This window comes from Panthera leo, chromosome D4 (assembly GCF_018350215.1).
Source record: "Panthera leo isolate Ple1 chromosome D4, P.leo_Ple1_pat1.1, whole genome shotgun sequence".
In the NCBI taxonomy this organism is placed as follows: Eukaryota; Metazoa; Chordata; class Mammalia; order Carnivora; family Felidae; genus Panthera; species Panthera leo.
Window position 1 is genome coordinate 70,502,694 of NC_056691.1, and position 27,245 is coordinate 70,529,938.

Below are 27,245 nucleotides of genomic sequence, written 5' to 3' on the forward strand. Positions count from 1 at the left end.
ATTTAGCAATATCATAGGCAAAATATATTGTCCCAATATTGTCACTTACATTTCTTTAATTATGAGTTTGAGCATTATTTATCTATAAACGACTGTTTTCTTTTTCCTATTAGGTATTTGGCGATTTTCTTCAATTTTCTTATTGATTTGTAAGAACTCTTCACATAGTAGACATAGTAATTCATCTTTATGTATGTTGCAAATATTTTCCCCAGTTTGTTTCTTCTCATACATTTTCAGTGGTGCATCTGGTCCCATGATGCCCTTGGGATTGGGATTGTTCCTAACTTTCCAGTGACCTCACCTGTTGCTTGTGGGGAAAGCCCCACAGATCTAAGGCTATTGGTTTCATGGGGGCCAGCCTTTTTGGTGTTGGTCTTTTTCCTTAATCCCCTCCTCCTCTCCCTCCTCCTCACCCCTTATTCCTCTTCCTCTTCCTTCTTCCTAGTAAATCTTTATTTTCAGTGGGGCACATTTAACATATGAAGATTACATCCAGCTGATGTTTTTTGATGTTGCTCCTTGCTAGAAGGAGGAAGTGGCAAGTTCTCTTTTATGATGGGCCTCCCTTGACCTCCCCTTTTGGTTTGCAAATGATCTCTCTGAGGGACTCACTGAGTCTTTTTTTTCGGTTTCTACTTTTCTCTAAGTTTAGGGACGTGTGGCTACTGAAAGACCAGTATTTGCAGGACTTGGTTCATTGTGCTTAGTTTGGGAAGAGAGAGAGAAGAGCTTTGTCAATCTGTATCTAGGCTGACCTTTTTCCCAAAAAGCCTTTACTTTTGGTGTTTCTTCGGCAGGTACATTGTATTTCTTGGGTCCCTTGGAGGCCACTGTCCCTCGGGGCACAGTTTATGTCACTCCAGCAACATAGCAGATGCAAAATGGGCAGATATGTACATTAGGCCATAGCGAAAGAAGTCCTGAGTTCTTTCCCGGCTAAGCAAAATTTCCATAGGTTTTGTGTCCTAGATGCTGTAGGGCCTTTGGGAGTATTAAACATTCACACATCTCAACTATGTTTTTTTTTTCCCCCACAAAATTAGTAGCCCTTTCTTTGCTTCAAATGGGCTTCTGTAGTGCATCTAGGAGACTAAATGTGCTTCTTTCATAAAATATTCTCAGCTCCAATAACCATTATCATGTTAAGAGACAAATGATGTGATGTACCCATAAGAATGTGCTGGGTGATAAAGCCAGCTTTCCCCATCTCCAGCATTTCTCGTATTCTCATGTTCTTAAGATCACGTGGAAGCTGTTAGAACACTTTTCCTAGCCCTGCCCCCAGAGATTCTGACTTGGTAGGTAAAGGTGGGGCCGAGAAATCTGCATTTTTAGTGAGCGCAGAGGTGGTTCTGATGTCTGTGGTCCTTGGTATTGGCTTTGAGTCCAAGGCCAGATGTCTCAACCTCAGCACCATTGACATTTGGAACATGGTAATCCTTTGTTGCCGGGGTGCTGGTCAGCAACATCTGGGACCTTATCCCTTAGATGTCAGTAGCACCCTCCCCCCATTATAACAATCGGGAATGCCTCCAAACATTGCCAACATGTCCCCTGGGGAGTCAAATCACCCTCAACTGAGAACCACTGACTGAGGGGGAAATAAATGAGAAAATGCTAATTAAAAACAGTTTTTACTTTCATACATAGATGGTCATACCCTCGCATTGATTTCATTGAACAAATTAAACGAATATTTCTGAGCGCCTGATATGCACCAAGCATTTTATATTAAAAATGTTTAATATAATCATGGTTACTTCTTTAACATAAGATGGAAGAAAAGGAAATGTTCTTGTAAGTTAATATCTGTTGACTATGCATTTTTCCTAAATTAATATTCCCAATAGTTTTCTGTAGGATATACCAGAGCTTTAAAATTAATATTTAAAAATTAATATTAATTAACCAATATGAAAAGTAATATTAAATTAAAATGAATATTAAAATTGGCATTGCTTTAGGGAGGATGTAATTCAGCTGGTGTGAATCGCTGTACTCTCTAGTGATGAAACAAATTTGATTTATAAACTTTACATTTATTTTAATTTAGAAACATAGGAAGAAAGTCATGATGCACCTGCCATAATACTGTTTCTAAAACCTCACCTCTGCTGTAATTTTAGAATCTTTCCTTGGAGAGTCTGTGGTCCACATAAATAAATAACTGTACCCAAACATGCTCATTTCAATGTGAGTTTTTCACATGTTAGTAAAATGTTAAAAATAGACCATGATGTAGGGCACTCAGATATTTAACTCCTTACGTCAGTGACAGGAGGAGCTATAAGGAAGGAAAGAGGGAAAGAAAGAAGGTAGGAAGAGAGGGGGAAGGGAGGGACAGAAGGAGGAAAGAAGAAAGGAAGGAAGGAAAGAAGGAAGAAAGGGAAGGAACAGGAATTGATTGAGGATAATGCTCTATAATCTCTGACCACCGGTCAGTAAATTCTATTGAAATTCAAGAGTAGAGACCTACAAGGAGGCTGGTGAAACCATTCCTAAAAGGCAAGAAAAAGAAGCCTATTGACATTCAGGAACGCTGAAGAGATCAGCTGACTTCTCCATTGTAGACTTTATCCCCCTCCTCCCAGAAAGGTGTGAATACAGCTCAAGACAGGAAAGGAGTCTTTTCTGCAGAGGGTACTGTTGTTAATGTGTCAATAGTGTGGACAGGCTTTCTGGGCAGTTCCCAATGATATCATTTCTTTGTACTGGAGATCAAGGACCTTTGTGGATTAGGAAAGAAGAACCAGACCCCGGCAGCTGTCTTTCCTGCTGTGCTTGGCAGGCAGCACTGAGTCTCAGAAGAGGACCCCAGGACCTTGGCCAGGGGTTCAGAAAGAAGCAGGCCCACCTAGAAATGGAAACTCCAAGGAGGGTAAGGCACTCTGACTTACAAAGCTGGAGAGAGAATAAATAGGAAAATGAAAAACCCCCATCCTTCCTAGTGGAAGGCTGAATTCAAGAAACCTGGCCTTATATTATTTTCCTCTGCAGAGAGCGTGCAGAGTAAGATAACTGCTTGCTTTTTAAAAATGCTGTTTTCTGTGTAGGGTGTTTCAGCGTGTGTCCTCTCAGGATTTCCAGACAGTCCCGAAAGGGTCATTAACATTATTTAAATATTCATGCTGGGGGAGGGGACCACAGACTGAAATTTCAGACCGCTCCAGAGTGAGGGATGGTTGGCTACCACCCCAATGCGGCCCCACCTTGTGTATCAGCTGCCTCCTTCCCCGCAGATGGCTTTGTTGCGTTGACACCAGGCCACCGGCTGCCACAACGAGGAGGGCAGCGCGACGGCTCTGGAGGGCCGGTGAGCCGGAAGCGTCCCCGTCCACACCTTGGGCTCTAGGCCACAACGGGGAGAGCCCCAAAACACAAAGACGCACTTCCTAACCGCTGCCGGCCGTTGTACTTACGCGGGGACAGTCGTGCGGTGTCGAAATGAAGGACTGCTCCCACCTCGGGCAGGAGCTCAGCAGCCCCTGGCGTTGCGAGCGCGCACATACACCCACACGCTTCCACCTACTTACATACACGTACGTGTACCCCAACACACACCCGCCTGTGCACACGCCGACACGCCCACCCGTGCACTGACAACAGGTCCACATCCCCAGACACAGAGCCCTCTCCCCAGTTAGGAAATACTGGGCTTCACTTGCCTCTATCCATCCATCTCTCCATCCCTCCACCCCTCCAATGTACCCATTCATTCATTTCGTGGTTTCTCGGTTTGTGCTTTGGATTCCACCAAAGCCAGAGACGCGTGGGTGGATGGGGAGGGCACATGGAAGCGGAGGGGCGGCCCGCGGTCGCCGGGCGCCGAGAGGGGCGGGGAAGGGGCGGGCTCCGGCAGCCCACGGGCGGCGCTCCTGGCCCTCCGGCGCGCCCAGCGGCCGCTGCGCCCGGCAGAAGCGCTCGCCCCGGCCCCGGGGCTGCCGCACGCCTTCCCCGGAGCTTCTCAGACGCCCCGCGCCGGAGCAGAGCTCGAGGACTGCGCCCCCCAGGATCCCGCGCCAAGAGGTGGGTGGCCCAGGCTGGGGGCGCGGCGGCCCCCGACTCCGCGTCCCCGGGGCGCCCTCCTAGTGTTGCGGCCTCAGGCGTCGTCCCCGGGGCGCCCTCCGAGTGTTGGGGCTCCAGGCGTGGGGAAAGGGTGGCCCGGGAGGGGCTGCAGATCTGGGGTGTCCTCCGAAGGATCGCGGACTTTAAAGGGCTTTTATGGCCTTGCCTAGCGGAGCGTGTGCGCGGAGGTGGCCTGGCTGGAAAGGGCTGTGGCCATGTGGCTTTGAATTCCTAGGTTTGGGGGAGGGCCGAGCCTTTGGCTGCTTTATTCAATACTTAGTTATATATGCTTTAGAAAAATAAACTTAGGACCCTTTCTTCTGCCCTCCAACACACACACACACACACACACACACACACACACACACACACACACAGGCGGGCTGTACAGGAAAAGCGGGGAATATCTAACGGCCGTGGCCACCCCTCCAGATCCGGAGCAGCAGAGGATGGAACCACTGGTTCCAGCTCCCGAGTAAGACGCGGGTCCTTAGATGGCAGCGCTGGGGCGTTGGGGGGGCGCAGGCCGGGGAGGGCCGGGTCCCCGGCCAGCCGGAGCCTCGCGGACTGGGTCTGGGAACTGCACACTCCGGAGACCATGCAGCCTTTCTGTGCAGGGACGCCCGGAGTACGCGCTGAGCCTGGAAGTTTAGCCTGTGGCTGAGACCCCAGCTGTTAGGACGCGGTGTTATATCCTGGATAAAGCGGAGGGTACCTCTCTTTGGGCCCTTCGTGGAGACAGTTTGGGGAGTGGAAGGGGCTGGTCGCGGTGGTGCGCGCTGGGCAAACTGTGCCTGTAATCTGAGTGGAGGCAGCGTGAGCTCAGGGATGGGAGCGAGGAGATCCTGGAGGCCCTGAGAAATTCTGGAGAAGCGTACTGGAGGACGAGGGACCGAATCGAAGTCCGTGAGAGCTGGGAGCCCAGGACCCGGCGGAGGAAGGCGGGCGGGCCTGGGAGCGGCGGCGCGGGTGGCCGTGAGCACTGCCGGCTAAGGGGCGGCTGCGCGCAGTGGGGAGCCAGGCAGGGAGCAGAACAGGCAGCGGGTTACTGAGCTCCCGGCCCTCATGGCAGACGCTCGCCAGCCTTGGGGACCTTTCCCTAATCCGCAAAAAGGGGGCGTCGCGAAGGGCGATGACTCATTTTGAGAGGCCGTGGGTTGTCTCTCCAGACCCGTTCAAGCCAGTTGCGTAGGGCAGTATTGATTTGGCTGTGATAGGCTTTGTGGTCAGACTTTGACAAATCTTTACCCTTCTCTGTAGCAGTTTTAAGTGCAGAGCCATTAACGTAGGCAAGCTTCTTTCCCCCGCCCCCCCCCCCAAATGTATTTCTCTTTGAAAAGAGATCTCACACACACACACCTATACATCTCTACATGGTGCATCTCTGAATCTGCTAACAAGTTCACAGGGGAAGCAGCCTTCCCTCTTCACATGTTGCCAGGCATCTGGAGGCCACCAGGCACCACTGTGATCCCAGGACGTTGGTTTTTCTTGGTTTTGTTCTAATTCAAGAGAGTTTCGCTTAAGCATCACACTTTTCTTCCTGGAAATGGTCCTAATTTCATTAAATAGTGTCTCTTTCCTCCCACCTGGCACCATCCCCAAGCCTGATCAATAAAATTTCAGAGTAAGGAGTTTACTTTGTCTGTTTAAACGTAAAGCCCTTTAAGAATTAAAACTTGCCCTAACACATCTTCTAAACGGCTGTCCACTGCCAGCTTTCTCCTGCCCAGTTTTGACACTGGCTCTTTGCTCAGAGGGCACTTTCTCCTTTGAGTGGGCACAACATGGGTCAGGTAGGTCCTGCAATTATTTGGGGCTACACCAATACCATTAGTCAGGAGCCAAGAAAAATGAAAGTAACCCTCCTCGGGTCTTCCAGCATCTTCCCTAGTGGACTGCAAGTTAGGTGTCAAGATGTTTCTCTGGCACCAAAGTTCACTTCAGTTTCTTTCGGGGATGCTGAGGTGCCGGTGTGAGCGGGTGACTGGGTTCTGAGATGGGACAGACATTTTGAAATACCCATTATCTCATAGTTCTGGCATCACGGTTGGCAAGGCTTCCTGCCTGCACAGTTCAGGGTAGTGTAGTCAGATTATTTCACTTCCATAAGTGGCTCGTTCTCACTCAGGAACCTCAGGATTTCAGGCTCATGAGATGAAGCAGGTTGTCTTAACTTCTTATCAAGTAAGGGGGGGGGGGTAGTATGAGCCATTGGTTGTTTTACGACTAAAACTTATCAATATTTTAGTATAGCACTATTAAATATTACTTTTAAAAATGCGATCACCCTAGACTTTCTAGTTAATTATTAGAATTATTGTCTAGATACCCTCTTTATAGATTTGGTGGACTCCTAAGGCATCCATGTCTCAGATTTCTATCACGGATGCTATTACAAGTCTCTGGGTTTTTTTTTTTTTAATGGTTTATTTTATTTTATTTTATTTTTGAGAGAGAAAGAGTACCAGCAGAGGAGGGGCCGAGAAAAAAGGAGACAGAATCAGAAAGTAGGCTGCAGGCTCTGAGCTGTCAGCACAGAGCCCAGCACCGGGCTCGAACTCATGAACCGCAAGATCATGACCTGAGCCGAAGTTGGCTCTCAACCCACTGAGCCACCCAGGCGCCCCTACAAGTCTCTATTTATTAAGATAGTGACAAATGTTTCAAATAAAAATGAAATTGAGTTTGCATGGAAGTTGTGTTGAGTTTTAATAATTGAAACAGGTGAAACAGCGGCATGTTGAAATTTACTTCTTTTTTTTTTTTTTTTAATTTTTTTTTCAACGTTTTTAATTTATTTTTGGGACAGAGAGAGACAGAGCATGAATGGGGGAGGGGCAGAGAGAGAGGGAGACACAGAATCGGAAACAGGCTCCAGGCTCCGAGCCATCAGCCCAGAGCCTGACGTGGGGCTCGAACTCACGGACCGCGAGATCGTGACCTGGCTGAAGTCGGACGCTTAACCGACTGCGCCACCCAGGCGCCCCTGAAATTTACTTCTAAAGACCAAAAGGGTGATGTTTAGCTCTATTCTTTAATTTTATACATTTCTTAAAGCTGGTAGAATTGATGATCAATCTTGACTTAGCCTCTAAAATGGCTGTTCTTTGATCTTGAGAAATGATCTTGAGGCATCATTTGCTTAGATGATTGATCAGGGATTCTGTACTACCTATTGGAAATTTGAACAAATTAATTAATGCACTTATCAATAATTTTAGTAAATTTTACCAAAAAACTTACGAAACAACTTTAAGTTCAACAATTTTAGTAAGTTTTGCTGGAAAACATCATCATTTTCTTTATACTGTGTAAACTCTACACCCATGGATAGATTTTCTCTGAAGCTAAAAAAGCTTAAGTGAGGGGTCTCCTCACTGGCACCCACCTTACCCATTAGCACGTTGAGTGGCTTGGGCATGAGGGTGGCAGTGCCTCCATGATCCATGATGAGATCCATGCTCTTTGTAAGGTAATCCCCTTCTAAGAACATATAAGTCCACTGTTACTTAAAAAAAAAAAAAGGAGGCATACCTGGGTGACCCCATCGGTTGAGCTCCAACTTCAGCTCAGGTCATGATTTCGCCGTCTGTGAGTTGGAGCCCCACATGGGACTCTCGGCCATCAGTGCAGAGCCTACTTCGGATCCTCTGTCCCCTCTCTCTCTGCCCCTACCCCGCTTGAGCTCTCCCTCAAAAAAATTAATTAAAAATTGGAAAAAAAAAAAAAAAGACCACCATTCAAGTTTTGGACCTTTGCCCTTTGAACATGTTTGTCAGGAATGTATTATTACAGGAGAGTCAAAATCATCTCTATTTCAATATGAAATCCACTATTTTGCTCAAAGAGAAATTTATAGAGTTTGGATATGTGATTGTCACTAGCACTTGATTAACTAGAACACTTAAGAAATGAATTACATTAAGTAATATAAGTTTAAACCTGAGTTTTAAAAATGCGTTTCAACTGTTGGTGATACAAGTGTGTATCTAAGGGGTAAAATGAATGGCTACCTTGCTCGGCTTTGCCTTGGTGAGTTTACTGTGGTCACTGTATTGTTGTCTGTCCATTGACAATTTAGGACTTTGTAGTCTCTGCGTGATGTCAACACAGATAAAAATAAAGGTGTGTAGGAGCGCACAAGTGTAATTGTGGAATCCACTCCAGGACGGCCTCTGGAGACCGGCTTTTGAGAAAACAAATCCCAGTACAAATATCATTTCTGTTCTTTGCCCCACTCTCTGGAAGGTTGAGCGCCAGAGAAATGAATTCATCATGACTTTTCCATCGCCTACCGTACAGCAAGATGCACTTTCTCCAGGGTTCTCTTTACCTGTTGAAGTGAATTCTGAGATTGGGGAGGTGCAAGAGAGGACAGACAGCATGGGGGAAGGGCCTGAGGGCATCCTTGGGCCCGTCTACCTCTTTCCCCTTTGGTATCTGTCTCTGAAATCCAGGCGCACCAGTTCTACCAGGCCTTGGGGGGTACAGTCAAGTGGAAGCAAGGGATGTGTAACTGACATGGCTCCCCTCTTGGTTGGGGTCTCAGGGTGACCAAATGTGCCATGCAGCCGGAGAAGGTGGCCTTTGGAAGCGGAATGCTGCTCATTTTTCCCAGGGATGGGAGGTGAGATGAAGGAGCTTCCCTCAAGTGGGTTTGAGGAGTTGGGTGTTTTTGTTTCATCCTTTAAGTCTTGGAGATACGTGTCCTGGTTGAGGGGGTCGTGGGGTGAATGCCAGGGAAGTCGGGGGAGCTGCAGGACACTGTGAAGAATGTCATTGTCCTTTGACCTTTTGCTCCCTTAGGGGTGGGCAGGACTTTTCTGGTGGGTTTTGGTGCTTGACTGGAGCAGCCTGAGTGAGCAGAGGTCTGCAGATAGTGTGATGCCCAAGTTATCCAGAACCATGGCGGGGCCAAAACACAGTAACGCCCGGGCCAAGTTCTCTGCAAGATCTTGGGCACGCCACTTAAAATGGAATCTCAGTTCCCTCACCTATAAAAATGGGAATACCAAAACCTGCCTATTTGAAAACTTGTGTTCAATGAGATATATGGAAGCACCTTGCATGTATTGTATTTCTTAAGTTAAAATCTCTTTTCATCTTTTTTTCTTAAGATATATTTATTTATTTAAGTAATCTCTACACCCTGGGCACCTGGGTGGCTCAGTCGGTTAAGCGTCCGACTTCAGCTCAGGTCATGATCTCAGGGTTCGTGAGTTCGAGCCCCGCGTCGGGTTCTCTGCTGACACCTCAGAGCCTGGAGCCTGTTTCGGATTCTGTGTCTCCTTCCCTCTCTGACCCTCCCTTGCTCATTCTCTGTCTCTCTCTCTCTCTCAAAAATGAACATTTTTTATATGTTTATATTTTTGTTATATTTTATGTTTATAAACATAAACATAAACATTAAATTTTTTTTTTTAAAAAAGTAATCTCTACACCCAACATGGAGCTTGAACTCACAACCCTGAGGTCAAGAATCTCATGCTCTGCTGACCGAGTCAGCCAGGTACCCTAAAATCTCTTTTCATGTCTATGGTAGATGCACATAAATGGTTTTTAAAGTTAATTTTTAAAATTCCAGCAATTTGTGGCAGGTCAATTGTGTGATCCTTCACACTGATCAGATGGAAAAGGGTTGAGCACAGAGATTCTGCAAACCTAACGTCACCTTCACTGGCCAGCCCCCTTTGGACTTGGGGGAGTCTGGCTGACATCCTTCTTCTCCCATTGCCCCCACAACACTTGCATTAGCACGGCTTCTTCCATTTTTCTTTGCTTGCTTCCTCTTTATGCTTTGAGTGAGTCAGAAATTGCTCCTCATCGGGCAAACGGACCCAAATTTTCAGGACCCTAATCCTGGGCTTTAAGCTCACTCAGTGACCCGTAGTGTGATGGATGTCAGTGGGACCTCCCTTCCGAAACTCGTGCAAGATTCTTTGCCGGCTCTAATGAGTTTACTCTGTCACTAAGATGGGAACAGGGATTAATATATTAAGTAAGGATGTGCAGCCAGGATTAAAATGAAAACGGTTTTCAGAAGAGCCTGAGAAGCCTCGTTAATCCAATCCTTTTATGTTTTACCATTTAATTTCACAGATTTGCCATAGATTTTGCAGGTGGGATGAATTATTAAGTAGCACATTACTTTGAATAAAGTCCTAAGTGTTACAAACCATTCTTTTATACACACCAGGCTCCAGCCTCGGCCCAAAGCTCTCCACCGAATCAATCCTCTGTGCCAGCGAGGACTGGGGTCTGGACTAGCACGAGCCTGTACCTTTAAGGAAGTGAGGCGGTTAGAAAAAGTAGCTGGGGATTCACAAGCAATATGATTTAAAAAGCGGAACATTGTAGCTCCTGACCCTGTTTGCAATGCCTCCGTGAAGTTTTCTTTTTAGTCATTGTCTGCGGGAGGGAAATCCCCCCCTTAAAATGTCCCACAAAAGGGGGACCGTCCAACTCATGTCCACTGACCCGCTGGTGTATCTAGTCCTACACTGAAGACCCAATTTCCTGGGAATCTGCCCTGTTCACTTGGGCAGCATATCTGGACGTGCAGTCTAGTCATACTAGTGTCTATGTAGGGATTCCTGGGCTCTGGCACAGACAGGATCACCCACTTAAGAGGGGCCTGGATACAGCCTTTTGTTTATTTTTTTCTGGATGCTGCCTTTTAAACCAACTCTTCTGGGATGCCAAATAAAGCCTGAGAATTGATTGCATTGGGGCACAAGCCTGCAGAGGATACAGATACCTCCCCAGCACCCCACAAGAGTAGTAACTTAGGAGAGAGGGGAATGTGCCCTGGCCCAGGTATCCAGTGAAGTTCTTTTTTTTTTTTTTTAATATTTTTTAATGTTTATCTTTGAGAGACAGACAGAGCATGAGTGGGGGAGGGTCAGAGAGAGAGAGAGAGAGAGAGAGAGAGAGAGAGACAGAATCCGAAGCAGGCTCCAGGCTCTGAGCTGTCAGCACAGAGCCCAGCACCGGGCTCGAACTCATGAACCGCGAGATCATGACCTGAGCCGAAGTCAGATGCTTAACCAACTGAGCCACCCAGGCGCACCCCCAGTGAAATTCTTAAATAAGCAGATACACTGACCTGCCTGCCTCAGGTCTTGACTGATTTCACTGCTCCAACCCAGAGACGATCCTGGAACTGCTTCAAAAAGGTCTGTGGCTTCTGCTTGAGCTTTCTGCCCTGTAGGGCCCCTAAACCCCTGATCTCCTTTATAGGATGGACGAGAAATCGAGTCCATATATAAAGATTAAAAAAATGCCAGTCCAGAAGCATTAACCTCTCTTTGAACTACAAAAGGTTGTATGTTATTGCTTCCCACATGCGTTAGTGAGGAGGCCTTGAGGAGGGTTATTACGGTGCAGGACAAAGATAAACTGTGATGTTGGAGCAGTTTTTCCTGGGTTGTCAGAAGAGGCCCACCCTCTGGAGGTTTCTGCCTGGTGCTTTGCGTGCCCCGGGGTTTGTCAAGTTTCGAGGAGACATTTGCCAGGCCTTCCAGGTTTATAGTCTTTTGTCAGAGGGGTGTGGGGTGGGGGGCTACCACTGACATCACACCGAGCACTGTGAAGAGAAGGGTTCCCTAGGTGGCCATCCTGTCTGTGAGCCATGATCTTCACAGCGTGTCTATAGTGAACCGTGAGGCCAGGACTGAGCCACTGTCCTGTAGCAGAAACCAGCCCTGCAGATCCGGGGAAAGCCCAGCCCTGGGCAGGGGAGAGGCAGGGACACTGACCTGCCTTTCCTTCCACCCAGTTAACTGCCTCAAATACAGATCTCTGGGGGCCTACCCAAGCCCCACACCTGGGTGAAGTGTGTGTAGAAGGTTCTAGAAAGGCCAAACCACACTTTCCTGTAGGCGGTTAACTGACTGCTTTCAGTCCCTCTCCCTGACCGGATTGGCTTACATTATCATGACATCATTTGCTCAGCAGAAACACTTTGGTGCGGTGCCTGATGTAAGTTTTGTGATACACCCTACAAACAGAGAAAGAAACCCATTGTTGAGCCCTCTTTATGAAAGGGCCCGGGGGAGTGATTTTCCCAAAGGAATAAATCTTAATTTTCTAGAAAATCCAAGTACTTCACAACTCTGAATTCAAAAGCTCTCTCTGTATGTGTATTAAAATCAAGGTCCATGTGCCATGTGCTGTGTGATTCCAAGGCTGTATTTAGCCTGGCAAATTAGTATTTTGCATTCGAACATTTTATCTTTGCAAAGGATAGCAGGCATTCTCCTCTGACACAATCCCAGATGAACAGAATCCATTCATTTGGGGAGGAAAGCCATCAAACTGTATAGGCAACTTAGATCATATCCAAGGTGCTTGTCATTATCCCTGTTTGGGGATGATTTTTCCTTTAGAGAAAAGTTCAAATCAGTGTTAAAATGCAGCACAGAGATGGGCCCCAAGTGTGGGAGGCGTTGCTTTTGCATGAAATCACAATGTGTACATTGTTTTAAAATATTCTTTTCATCATATGCTTCATTACCAAAACAATTCACAGCCTCCCAAGGATGACAGATGTTATAGTACAACCAGCATGGAGGGTATAAAATAGAAGAATGAAAAGGGAAGAAGCCCCTCCCTCTGGGAGCATCAGTGAGAATGGGATTTAGTTTTCTAGGGAAGTCCCTGTAATCCCCAGGGACACCTTGATCTTGAGGTTTCTAGGCTGGGGGTGCTGGGAGGAGCTAAGAGGGAAGGGGAAGGGAATTAACATTTTTTGAGTGTCAGATGCTAAACAGGTTGCTTTATCTCCACTCTCTTACTTGTTCCTTACAATCGCCACCATTTTTCAAACGAGGATACTGATGCACTTGGCAGTTATGGAACCAGCCAAGGGCCCCACAGCTGCGTGATGTCCTCCTGTTTCTCCCACTCAGCTCCCTCCCGTTACTTAACCAGTGCTCTGGGGGCCTTGCTGTTCGAAGTGTGGTCTGGGGACCTGTGGCATTGCCATTACTCAGGAGCTTGTTGAAACGAGAGAATCCTGAGCCCCGTCCCAGACCTACCGAATCAGATTCTGCATTTTAACAAAATCCCCGAGAATCTGTATGCACGTTATAGTGTGAGAACCTCTCTTACCCCATTTGGCGGAGGAAGGTTTGGCAGTCAACCCTATGCAAAGTAGCCAAGCTTCCAGACTGGAATCAGCAGATTCAACCTGAGAGTTTGGTCCGCGAGAGGGGAGGATGCTCCTAGAATCTAGTGGGATAAACACCCTACAATGCACTGGACAGCGGCCCACCATGAAGAATTACCCTCCCCAGAATATCCAGAGTGCTGACGTTGAGGTACCCCTGATCTCGTTGTCTGTCTAGAATTCACACCCTGTAGATGTGTTTCCGTAGCTTCAGATGCACGTAGCTCTTTAGCAAGCATATCTTAAATGAGAGGATACAAATTGCAGTGTGCTATGCAGATGTGATTCTTTATATTGGGACTTGAAAAGTGACAAAGAGTTTAGATTGCAACATGAAAAGATTTCCATTAGAGTTTTGAGAGCATCTGGCTAAGGTACCCAGGAAGCAGTGGAAATACATCCGAGAGCCCTGTACTAATTGCCCCCCACTGGGTCCCTGGCCCCCCACCCCCTTGCCATCCTGCCTGGCAACAGTGCCTTTTGTGTTTTAGTTTCACTTGCCCAGGCCTCTGCCCTATTTTTCAGCTCCCAAGCAAACTGTGTTGGGTCAGCTATGCCACCTGGAGGCTGGGGGAGGAAAGGGGAAAAATGAAGGACTCCCTCCCTAGGCCTTTCCGCTCTGTCTCCTGGGATCTGTGGCTCTGCCTCTTTTCTGGCTCAGCTCCACCACGCTGCAGGCACTTCCGCTGCTAAATATCTATCCTCTGTCCCTTCTCCCTTCTCTCTCCCTTTAGATTCTGGCCCAGAACCTCTGGAACTCTCTCCCCTCCAGCCACTCTGTCTCCCTCCTGCCTTTTCTCTCTGTCTTCCTTCCTTCTGTAAGCTGAAAATCCACCAGAATCACAACTGGGAAGTGAAACCAGCACGCCCAATGTATATTACGGGGGAAGAAAGTTTTGAAGTGAAATTATATCCAGGAAAGAATCCCTGTCATTCATCCTCAGTTTGAAGAGGATTGCTCTTGAGAGGATTGCTACAAACGTCTCCGCCTACTTTCTTGTTTTGTTCTGATTCAACTTACTTTGAATTTGAAGACAGAGTTCTTTGTAGGTTCTATTGTGTTTTCCAGCTTTCTTTCGTTGTTGGTATTATAAAATTCATTTTCCAGTACTTTTTTTTCTTAGCTTATTTATTTTGAGAGAGAAGGAGTGAGCAGGGGAGGGGCAGAGAGAGAGGGGGAGAGACAGGGTCCCAAGCAGGCTCCCCGCTGACAGCGCAGAGCCCCACGTGGGGCTCAAACTCACGAACCTTGAGATCATGAACTGAGCCTAAACCAAGAATCAGATGCTTAACTGACTGAGCCACCCAGGCACATTATCCACAAAATAGATTGTTCTAGATAAGCTTTAGAACCAAACTGGATTTATAATGAAGGCATTCCAAGGAAAAGAAAACCTCTTTGAGACTTCTGGGTACCCTCTTTTCATACCCTTTATTATTCCTTGCAAACAAAAGGTGGGGCCATAAAAGTGGAGGAGGCTGTGGGGAGTGGCTGGTGGACTAGGCAGAACATCCAGCTCCAGCACTGAGATCCAGAGGCCAGGGCAGAAGCCAGAGTGCTGGGCCTCTGGCCAGCGTGGAGTGTATCTTCCCAGGGCTGTGTTTTTCCAGCAGACCAGCTGATCTGCTCCAGAGGGCTTTAAACTGGAAGGTGGGGGTTCCAGGAAATAGTGGGAGTCAGAACATGAGAGCAGTTCCTATGGAGGATTATCAGTTTTGTCACAAAAAGGGGGGATTTGACACCTGGTAATTGATTCCTAGTCATCGTTTTGAGAAAATAATTGGGAAATCGTAAGAGGACTAATTTTTGTCTTTAACATCACTCTTCAAGGTATATAAATGAGAGGAAGAAAACCTTAGAGGCCTCTGTCCCCTGAGATACCTACCACTTTGCCCTCCAGCTTACACCTTCTAGATGTTCTCACCCTCATCACATCTCCCCAACTCCTCAAGGGTCCTCTTGGGCTTGATAATATGTGCCATCTCTCGCAAGTTCCACTGAACTCTTTCTGCCACAAACGATACCTTTCAAAATTGGCCTGGAAAAATGCTAGCAAAAATCATCACACAGTTGACTACTGCAAATACTCGGGCAAATACAAAGTAACAATTGCTGGGGCTTTATGAAGAATGGATCCAAACCAAGGACAGACTTTCTACGATCGGAGGAACACATAATACAGTATATGTACAGTTGAATAAAACCTTGAACCTTTAACACGGGTCTGTTTTCACCTGCAAATTATGATCAAGCTTCTTTTTGAAGAGCATAACTTTGAAAGAGTTCAAATTTTTGTTTTTCTTCAGTGAGTTGGGTCTCCTGTAAGAGCAGATACTCTGAGCGCAAAGTAGATTTCAGTTGCTTCTGATAATGAATATTTGTTGAAAGTCGGGCCCTCTTTCAAGTGCCACGTATGTGTTGTCATCTTTGACCCTCATAACATCCTGTTGGGGAAGGCACCGTTATTATTTTGCTTTGTTACAGATGAAGAAACAGAGACACAGAACAAGAGCGCATCACTGGTGGCAAGCTAGATTTGAATCCCTATGGTCTGGCGTTTATAGACAGTCTCTTAATCATTACCCTCTTTATTCTGCCCTCTTAGTGCTTAATACAAGCTCAGCTAGCCCTCTTCTTTTACTGAGGTTAAAGTTCTGAATCTCAGTCTATAAATAAAGGCTTGCAAAAAAAAACCCAGCATTTTAAAATTTACATGAATTAACTTAATTTTGTCTCCAAGTCCTCAACCTGTCCAGCTAACAGAAAATATAACCTCAGTTATTTGGGGGACATGCCCACCTTGTGATTGTATCCAAGGTTTAAGGCTTTAGAAGGCGCTAGGCTGTGGGAAGGAGGCCATCCCAACACCTGCCCACACTGGTTTCAGCTGTGATTTCCAGGGACGTGTCTACATTGCTTTCGACTGTTTCTGTCCACATGGCCAAGTCTGAGGCTCTCTGCTAGTCTGGGCAGGTGCGGAGGGCCCACAGGAATCCTTGACCAGTCTGTGTACCTGGAGCCCAGAGTCTGCTCTCTGAAACCTTGCCAGTTCCCCTAAGAAATTCCAGGGAGCCGAGGAAAACACCCAGAGGTGGAGGGAGAGAGGACCCTTCCCTTTCCAAAATGCCTTGCATAATCTTGTTGATGGCTTACTTTTTACAAAAGCCAGGAAGAACTTTGACTCCTTCACACCAGATCCCCAAAGCAAGCATTTACGTGAAAAGTCTGGCTGCCTGCCTAAGGAGGGGAGGAAGTAAAAAGAGAAGACATTGATTAAGGTCTCAAAAATGTTCGTGGAGTAGAATGGTGGTTGCCAGGCGCTGGCGGGAGGGAAGAATGAGGAGTTAGTGTTTAATAGGCAGAGTTTCAGTTTTGCAAGAGGAGGAGGGTTCTGTGGATGGAAGGCGGAGATGGCTGCACAAGAAAGGGGTGTGAAGCAGTTAAGATGGCACATTTTAGGGGCGCCTGGGTGGCTCAGTTGGCTAAGCGTCCGACTTCGGCTCAGGTCACGATCTCGCGGTCCGTGAGTTCGAGCCCCGCGTCGGGCTCTGGGCTGATGGCTCAGAGCCTGGAGCCTGCTTCCGATTCTGTGTCTCCCTCTCTCTCTGCCCCTGCGCCGTTCATGCTCTGTCTCTCTCTGTCTCAAAAATAAATAAAAAACATTAAAAAAAATTTTTTTTAAAATATGGCACATTTTATGTTATATATATTTTACCACAATCATCAACGCAGAAATTTTATTTCCTTTGTATAAATTTCGGCTCATTAGAAAATTGCAAAAAGAACTCTAGAGAACAAACTGATGGTCACCAGAGTGGAGGTGGGTGGGGGGATGGGTGAAATAGGCGATGGGGATTAAGGAGAGCACTTGGGATGAGCATTGGGTGATGTATGGAAGTGTTGAATCACTCTATTGTACACCTGAAACTAATACTAAAAAAAAAAAAAAAATTCAATGTTTATTTCTGTGTGTGAGATAGAGAGAGCGCTAGCAGGAGAGGGGCAGAGAGAGAGAGGGAGACACAGAATCCAAAGCAGGCTCCAGGCTCTGAGCTGTCAGCACGGAGCCCGACGAAGGGCTCGAACCCACCAACTGTGAGATCATGACCTGAGCTGAAGTTGGACACTGAACCCACTTAGCCACCCAGGCACCCCTGAAACTAATATTAACACTGGATGCTAACACACTGGAATTAAATAAAAGCCTAATTAAAAAATAGTAAAAAGATAAATCCAAAGGACGGAAATAAAAAATGAATTTGTCACCCTTCATAAAAAGTTCATGAGAAACTATTTTTGAATGCCAAAGGAGAAAATTAAAGTTGAATCGTCCAGCAGTGGATGTGTTCACTTTCCTTGGGGGAAGTTCCGGGTCTTGTCTGACCTCTGAGACCAGCCTAGGTCTTGAACACAGAGGCCCTAAACACCCAATAGTGAACTGGCTCAGAGAGTGTTTATGGGTCTAAGTGGTCCATTCTCTCAAAAAGCACCCAGTGGGACAAGCCTGGGTGGTGAACTGCGATTTCAAGAGAAGGACATGAGCCGAGCTGTGTCCAGACAGCTCTCTGTCCCTGGGATGAGGGCAGCTCCTTAAGTGCCACACCTCTGTCATCATAGGAATCCCGAGCTGTCACGTGTCTCAGTATTGTTTCCTTTGCAAAGTAAGTCTGGCTCGTCATATTTCCAAGGTGGAAACTACCTCTCCCCTTTTTATTTTTACCACAGTGGCTCCATGACAAGGGAGATGACAGATGCCCAGACTTGCCTCTGGCATTCAGAGCTCCAGATATCTGGGCCCAACAGAGGCCCAGCCTCTGAGACAGGAAGAGGTGCCTAGCAAGGTCTCAGAGACACTCCTTCTTAGAGTTTGATGGTTGTCAGAAAGGTGCCATGTTCTGGGCGCCTGTGTGGCTCAGTCGGTTAAGCATTCGGCTCAGGTCATGATCTCCCAGTTTGTGGGTTCAAGCCCCACATTGGGCTCTGTGCTGACAGCTCAGAGCCTGGAGCCTGCTTCAAATTCTGTGTCTCCGCCTCTCTCTGCCCTTCCCCTACTCACCCTCTGTCTTTCTCTGTCTCTCAAAAATGAATAAACGTTAACAAAAATTAAAAAAAAAAAGAAAGAAAGAAAGGGCATGTTCTGAGAGTGACCTGTGGTTGCAAGGCTGTGGAAAACAGTGGTGGCAGCCCTGAACGGCTCACCCTTGTCAGTGGACTTCAGGGACACGCCAGCGGGATGACTTCCTGGTGGAGGGACAGCTCCCTGATGCAGAGACGGCAGCTGACTTCCAGCCCCAACAAACGTGTCGAGGCAGTTCTGTGCTGGACGCTCCTTCTTCTTGCCCCGGTTTGTTTGCTTTTAATGTTAACTGTGGTAAAATGCATATAACATAAAACTTATCCTCTTAACCATTTTTTAAATGTGCAATTTAGTGGCAATGAGTACCTTCACACTGTGGTGGTATCACCACCCACGGAACATTTTCATCTTGCAAAATTGAAACTCTTTGCTCATTAAACACTAACTCTCCATTTTTTCTCCCTTTCCAGCACTTGGCAACCACTGTTCAATATTTTGGCTCTATTAGTTTGACTATTCTAGATACCGCATGTAAGTGGAATCGTTCGGTATTTGTCTTTTTTTTTTGACTAGCTGTTTCACTTAGTATCATGTCTTCAAGGTTCATCCATTATTGTAACATGTCTCAGAACTTCTTTCCTTTTTGTTTTAAGTTTATTTATTTATTTATTTTGAGAGAGAGAGAGAGAGAGAGAGAGAGAGGGCAGGGGAGGGGCAGAGAGAGAGGCAGAGAGAGAATCCCAGGCTGACGGCGCAGATCCTGACGTGTGGGTCGAACCCACAAACCGTGAGATCGTGACTTGAGCTGAAACCAAGAGTCAGATGCTTAACCAACTGAGCCACCCAGGTGCCCCAGAACTTTTTTCCTTTATTAATATTCATAAGTGATACTCCTTTGCATGTATCTGCCACGTTTTGTTTATCCATTTACCCCTCGGTGGAAACTGGGATGCTTCCATGTTTTGTCTCACCATTGTTTTTGAGAGATATGACCCATCTGTGAGGTCCTGGGATCAAAGAAACTCCCCAATCCCTACATTGAGGGGGTTCACTATCTCTAGCGAGTGTCAAAGCACAGACGGGAAAGAGTAAATCACAGTGCAAAAAGTGTAGAATATGAGATAACTGTTCAAGATGTGTCACAAGAGCATGGGTGTGGATTTGCAAAACTGATGGGTGGGAGAGAGTATACTTTACAGCACGGATTCCAGAGGAGGTAGGTAGCCCAAGCTCAAATCCTGGCTTTTTCACTTGTTATCCGTGTTGCCTTGGATGAGTTATTGGATCTTTGTAAGCAGCAGTTTCCTCATATGTAAAATGGGGATAAGAGTACTTTCTTCCTAGAGTTCTTGAGGGGATTGAATAAGAAAATGTAGGTAGGGAGCTTAACGGAGAGCCCGGAACATGGTTAGCATTGTAGTTTTAGCTATACAGTGACGGATTTTGGAGACCCTCATCATCCAATAGAGAAAAAGCTCTTCATTTGTTTTTATCAGATAGTTGATCGTAAAAGTCAATATGGCCTGGCTTTCTTATCAGCGGGAAGATATAGAATGAGGAAGGATAATGACTGTTAGTAGATAACCTTCATCTAACTGACAAGAGAATTCTCTTTCTCAGATTAGAGAGAGTAGGAAGCCAGGTTCCAGTGGTAACTGTAGGTCTCCACGACTTTGCCCGTGTAGATAGTGCTATCATGGCGGTTCTGTCAAAGATTTCATATTTAGATTACTTTAATCGGAAGTATTGAAACACCCTCATCTTTCTAGTAATAACTGAGAAAACTTTTTAAAATTAAAATAAAACTAAATAGTTTTGCTGAATGAAGTGTTTTTCTATTAGAGGGTGCCCTTTAAGTGTTCTCAAAAGTAGATCTAACACGTATCATCTGGATGGTGCATTACTTACTCTATTCCTGTTTGTCTGCTTGGTATTTCCTACCCAGGAGTTCATTCACTTCGAGGCAATTGAATCCATTATTAGCCGGGAGAAAAAACATCTCAGTCTCTCTGGCCCCAACAATGGATTTTTTAAAATGCATTGTACACAGCCCTCTGAAGGGGAAAAAAAAAGACATTTGAGGGGGGTGGGTGTGAACATAGGGATTTCCTCCTCCACCCTAACTGTTGCTAAACTGTAAGTTAATATTGTGAGAGAGAAAAAAATATCAAGGTCTCAACTTTCCTTGGCATATTGTTTTGTATTGTTGTTTACTAGTAATAATGAAGACTCTACCTCCCCTAGCCGCCACCTACCCCCTTCCCCCGCTCCTCCAACAGTCCTGGTTAAAGCTGAGTGGTTTGCACTTGACTGCAGACCTGGAAGGTTTGCTTAGCTTAACTCAAGGTACCTAGGCTTCCTAGATGCCTCCTGGAGGCCGTCTTCCTGTTAGCCCTTCTTGTCAGGGATTTCTTGTATGCTGGATCTGCCGGGGTGGACGAAGAAAGATATCCTGGGGTGCCTTTGAATGTATTTTGATATTTGTCCTCAGAAATGAAAACAAAACTTGGAGATTTATTTTCTCTATTCAAATTTGGATGCTTTTCTTTTTGCCAAAATCTCTTGAGAGTGACAAGCCAGCAGTGGTTGAAATACTTCTCTGGCTGTTAGCAGGGAGGATTTAGCGAGTGAGCATTTCCCTAGGTTGGGTTGAGATTTGTATTTGTTTACGTCCCAAACTTTTTTTTTTTTTTTTTTTTGGTAAGGCCATAATTTTGAGTATCAGCAGAACTTGGGGCAGATAGAATTTCATGGAATGTATAATCCTTTTGGGTTGTACATTTTACTCAAATAAGCTTTCGTGATGGGTTGGTTAAATAGGACAAAGTCTCCAGAGATTTGACTTGGCTTATTTTGCTCTTTTGTTCTTTTCCTTTTTCCTTGATTAGACTTCTGTCCTACCCCTGTTAAGGGGTCAGCTGAACTGCATGAAAATAAGGGAGATGGGTAGTGGTGCACTTACTAAGAGGTATTATAGCGGGCTTGGTAGCATATCAGGCTCCAGTGAGGACAAGATTGGAGCTCTCTTACAAGAGAGCAGCTAGCTCTCACTTCTGGGTAAGCAAGGTACCTGAAATAATTAGCCCATGGTTGGCAGAGTGTAGGACTGCCCACCAAGGAGGGATCCTACACTGCGGAAGTGACAACATTGTATAAGAGGGAAGCTGACGTTTTTCAATGTCAGCTGGACTTGATTTGAAAAATGTTTTATTGGCTAAAGCCGTAGAGTAACCCACAGACTCATCGAAATCAAAGTTTACAGTCTTTAAGAGGACTAGGTTGTAGGGAAAGAGCCCTGCCAGGGTGGGCAACTCAGAATGACTTGATCAAGCTAGTCTGCCTCCCAAAGCCGTAGCTTTGTAAGCGGAAAAATGAGTTTAATAATACCTATGATTAGCTGTTGCTATTAAGGATTATGTGCAGTAACAAATCCAAAGTGCTGGCAGATTTTCTTTCTTTCTTTTTTAAGTTTTTCTTTTCATACTTTCAATTATGTAGTTTTAAATAAATGTAAATTCCCCTCCCCCAAGCATTCCAGGTCAAATGAGTTGACATGTAAAGTGTTTTGAAAGCTACAGATATTATTTGTGATTGCCTCTTAGTTGACTTTAAAACATTTGTTTGTCCCAGGAACAGAAGAGAAATATGCTTTGATCATGAGACAGGTGCATTTTTAGTATGTGGCTTATTAACGTGGTTAATTTAAACCCTTCCATATTCTTTTGGTACAGAACCTTGTGTTTTCAACTATGCTCTTGGGTTGTAAGTTACCAGATGATCTTCTGGGCCCCTGTCAGCTCCAAAATGAAATGATGTATGCATTTACTTATTGACTTAACTCTAAAGCCTTGAGATGATGGCGGAGGGGGGCACTGAGGAAATGACAACTTCCAAACAGTCCATTAACCTCACTGACGCTGTGTCCCTGGAGGGAACAAATGAGGCCAAGGTAGAGCTGCAATGAAGTGACCCCCAGCTGTCCACTCACACTGCCCGGCTTCCTCCTGGTCCGATTTATCAAGAGTGATGTGAACATGAGTCAGAGATGGTTTTATAAGAATTTTTATTTTGGTTGAATCATCATCTGTTGGCTGTTTCCATTTTTTAAATATCATTTGATTAGCTCAAAGATGCCCAACATTTATGGTCCTGACTCACTGAAGGAGGTAACTCACTAATTACCAGTGAGACCCTGGGGAGGAAGTGGGTTGGCAGGCTTTCCCACCTGATGACCAACCTGGCAAATTCCAGAGAAGGAAACGTGCGATCACAACTCCAGGCAAAGCGATAGAAAACCTTGCACACAAACCTATTGTGGAGACACTTTAACCTACTTGAACACATTAATCTTCCTCTGGGAGGAGGCTCAGCTGACGTCACCCACTCATTTTGCACACGAAGAAACTGAGCCTCAGAGAAGCTAAGTGAATATCACACATTTGGATCTGGCAAAATTCCAGATGGAGACAGGCTACCAAAATTAGAGGAGAAGGGAGGGTCTAGAAGGATTTTCTCCTTCTAGTTTAAACTTTTCTATGTTGGTTGGATAGTTTTCAAAGAACAATGATAATTTTTGAAGTAATCATTTTTTTAAGAAACTAAAAATTCCATTTATTATATTTGTAATTATTATTCAAACGTAAGAAAATGAAAAAGGACCTCATCAACCCTTTAGTCCAAACCTCTCATTTTTACAGATCAGAAGACTGAGATAAGTGTAGTAGAGCAATTTGGTCAACGTGATAAGCTGGCTAGTGGTATAAGATATGTTTCAAAACTTAATAGACTAAATGTGATGACTTAAGCTCTGTATTTCATTAAGTACATGTTCAGCTACCTGAACTAACCCAGAAGACTCCAGGCTGTGCTGTGGAGAGGAAAGCTCCTGACCATTGGCTCTGGGGTCTGTGAGACCCGGGGTTGCAACATGGCGCCTGTTGGTACCTCGGGACACATTACTTTTCCTCTTTACATCTCTTTCTCCATCTGTAACTGGGAATAATAATACCCGTCTGGCAAGGTTAGAGTTAGACATTAGAGATAATGAATTAGGTATAATCCATCTGAAATGGCCACTTTTATACATTAAAATCAAATACTGGGAATTTCATATGGCTTAACCTAAAATTTAGAGTCTGATAGGCACTAAGTAAATAAACTACTCTACCTGTAATAGGGGATAAAAATATAATTCTTACAGATATTATAGTTAGATCCCAAATAACTGTTTTCTTTTCTCAAGGAAATGAGGAACGTACTTATGGCTTTACACTGTCTTAAATATTACAGCTGCTCTCTGACCTTGAAAACATTCTACTTCCTTGAGCTTCACCTCCCCTTATGGTCCTTCAGGATGTGTTCTACCCTTTGATGGTGACAGTTCATGGTTAGGTTCACTTTCTCCCTTTCTGTTACTACTCAGTTGGACACACATGGGTCCTCTGTAGCCCTTCCTTCTTCCCATTTTCTTTCACTGAAGATCCATTATTTTTTATGTTAGAAACTCTTCTGTGTGATAACTGCCCTGCCTCACCGATGCATAGAAAATGGGTATATTTTCAAGATTTGTAGCACTGTCATAGTTTCTTGCTGGTAAGTTTTGGTTAAAAGTATATCTCTACGGTTTGCTTGAAATACCTGTGTTCTGGAGCTCACAGTGCTATTAACTAAATGCTTGCTTAACGTTAGGCTTCATATGAGTCATTTACAAATATACAAGATCTATAAGATTGTAAGTAGAAAATTTGGTTATTTGCAATTTTTTCACCATTATAGATAATGCAGACAGTGAACAAATGGTAGGGAAACAGCCAAGGGTGAGTTATCATTAGTTCATATTTTTAATTCATTTTATTGGATTTTTCTAGCCTTTCTTATCAAAAATTGTCTCTGAACCAACATAACACTACACGCAGAGAAATGTGTTGCTTAAGCCGGTCGGTAAAATGTACAAACTTAACCACATTTCATTAAAAGCAAACTGTTGACATGAGCAGATGGGGTTGGGATTGGGTGGGGGGAGAAAGAATTGGGAGACAAAATGAGAAAATCCTAAATCTTCATCATTTTCCATAGGATTGAGTTCAGTTTTCTACCCCCCAAAGCAATAGGCTAATCCTTTCTGTTTGATCTTTTCAATGATTAAGAAAAAGGAAGCTGACATTTATATAAAACTTAACTCATTCAACATTGCCTTATGCCTGGTAGTAATATATGTCTGTCTGCATACATTTCCAAGATTTATCTTGTTTCATTAAAACTGCAGATAGGTGTCATCTGTTTTATTTGTCTGCATAGTTTTAGTACTAGGCATCTTAGTAGACTTGGGATCTAGAAGAAAACGGGAAATAGAAGAAATAGGAAAATGGGAAGAATAAATTCCACTGCCTCCATGAGGTGCAGAAGTGACCGTCAGTAAAACTATAATGTGAAAAGGGTCAGCTACTGTGCCTTTAGATACCCTTTTAAGAAACCAGATCTAAGTAAGTTTAAAACATTGTTTTAATAAAAGGACACCTAGATGGCTCAGTCAGTTAAGCGTCCAACTCTTGGTTTGGGCTCAGGCCATGATCTCATGGTTCATGGGTTCCAGTCCCACATCAGGCTCTGTGCTGACAGTGTGGAGTCGGCTTGGGATTCTCTCTCTCCCTCTCTCTCTCCTCCTCCCCAGCTCATGTACTTGCGCTCTCTCTCAAAATAAATAAATAATTTTTTTAAAAAATTGGGCGGGGGGGCACCTGGGTGGCTCAGTCGGTTGAGCGTCTGACTTCACTCAGGTCATTATCTCACACTCCATGAGTTCGAGCCCCATGTAGGGCTCTGTGCTGACAGCTCAGAGTCTGGAGCCTGCTTCCAATTCTGTGCCTCCCTCTTTCTCTGCCCCTACACCACTCAGACTCTGTCTCTGTGTCTAAAAATAAACATTAAAAACATTAAAAAAAAAAAAACAACCATTTTTTAAACAAGTTTTATCATTTAGTTAGATTTCCCAGGTGACCTCAGGAGGATAGCAATGGAGGTGGTTGCAGTTGCCCAGGGCCCTTATGGCCATGGCACCGGGGACAAGGAAGAAGCATGTTTATTCTTCCCTAACCTTTCACGTGACCTCTCCCTTGGCTCCCTTCCCGCCCTTCCTCCCTTTGTCTTTCTCTCCTCTGCGAGGGCAGGATTCCACAGCTGCCTTCAAGATCTGAGACTTACCTTATGTTCTGGGAATGTACCAAGTGAATTCTTGCTTCTTGAAAACAGTAACTCATCAACCAGGGTGGCACCTCACAGAGACAGGGAGGGTGTCCAGCTGTAGCCCCGGGGGCTGGCGCTGAAGCAGGCTTCATTGCAGCACAGAGCTCCCCGCAGTGCGTGAAGGATGGAGGAGCGTGGAGCACAGGCCAGGGGGGCAGAAGTAACCCGCCAAATACCCTGCAGCCATGCTACCCACCGGGGCTCCGGAGGGTGGACTCACTCTGGCCCAGCTCCGTGGCTCACCTGGCAGATGGCCAAGCAGAACAGGACCATCAGTGATCTATCAGAGGTCTTGAAAAACTGCCACTGCTAAGCTTGTGTCTTTCTAGAATCGTGCAGAGGGTAGAATTTGCCTGCGCTGTCATTGGTGGAAAAGGAGGTAAAACCAAAGGTAGACTTCGAGAAATGACTTGTCCTGCATCCTCCCGTGTCTGGGAATGGCCCTGAGGGTTTGAAGAAAGGGAGGAGGATGAGGATGGAAAAGACATAGGTTTGAGAGAGATTGGAAGTTTGGACACAGTCATCGATGGGTGCAGGAGTCATGTCTGATTTGGGGGAGCGGGGTTTATATGGTATAAACCCTCTAGAGGTCTATGAACTCCCAAGAGGCGTAATCCATCCATTGTAGCCAGTCTGCCTAGATAACCCACCTTGGGGAGAAGCCAGCTCATAGACTAATGCATTGACTCTCCTCCCTGTGCCCAGCCCTCACCTCTCAGGCCATTCAGGTCACTTGCCCTGTGTCCTGAGTTCTGCCCCAGGTCCACCTTGATCTGACATCCCAAATGACCCTTCTTCTCTGGCTCACCTAGCTGGCTTTCCCCTCTCCTTTCTTGCTGAACTTTGCACGTCAACCCCATTTTCAGCCTCTAAAGAGAACATTTTATTAGACAATGGAAATCTGAGGCAATGAGAAAGAGTAGAAATGCCTCACTGTTTATTTTTAGAGCCTTGACCCAGCCCTAGGAATTCACACAACAAACCCAAACGGTTAAGTATTGCCTTAGAAAAGGTTTCTGCATTGTGCTTGCCAGGTACAAGGAGGGAAAGTTACAGTTCATTCTGCTTGCTCTTGTAATAACCTCATCGTCAATTCTAGAGCACAGAATGAGTCGCTATTGCAGAGGCCTGAAGCCTGTATCATCAAGTCCATCTTAATGCCAGATTCTGTGTTCTGAGCAAGAGTGCGTCATCGCTGGTCTTGTGTTTTCCAGATAAACACAAAGCTTCTGGGAGAAAATGCTTGAGTGAAAAGACTACAGGTTGCTCTTTCATGGGAGTTCCTGGAAACCCTCTAAACCAGGACACTTGAAGTGAGCCTCCTGACCTGGGCTGAGAATTGCCCTGGCTGACACAGCTTTTATTGGATGTTCTACAAGGACCCACTTTGTGCATGACCCACAGACTCAGCCACGGGTAGACTAGCTCGTTGTTTTATCTCAGTTAACAGACTTTTGTTAAAAGAACAAACAAAGTGCAGATGAGTCAAGCTTGTATTTTCAGTGCCAGCTCCAAGGATATAACTAGAAGGCAAATAATGTAAAATTTTCACTGTTTCCCCAGGGATTACATGTTGCACACTCAAACGTCATCACGTCTGTGACTTGTGCAGATAAAAGTAGATTTGCTCTTGAAACTACAGTGTCTATATTAAGGGCAATTCTCTCCCCCCCCCCCCCCAAAGT

The 27,245-nt window shown here is 45.4% G+C and overlaps 1 protein-coding gene across 7 annotated transcripts in view; it reads left to right on the plus strand.

Moving 5' to 3' along the window:
* PALM2AKAP2 (PALM2 and AKAP2 fusion) overlaps window positions 1-27,245 on the plus strand; it is a 505,626-nt gene that overhangs the window by 395,115 nt on the left and 83,266 nt on the right. Inside the window, exon 1 of one of the 7 annotated variants that reach the window (XM_042914175.1) lies at window positions 3,904-4,029. The exons of the other annotated variants lie outside the window; for them this stretch is intronic. The gene's annotated coding sequence lies outside the window, so the exon portion shown is untranslated. Of the gene's footprint in view, window positions 1-3,903; window positions 4,030-27,245 lie in introns of those variants that run through there. 7 annotated transcript variants of the gene reach the window in all.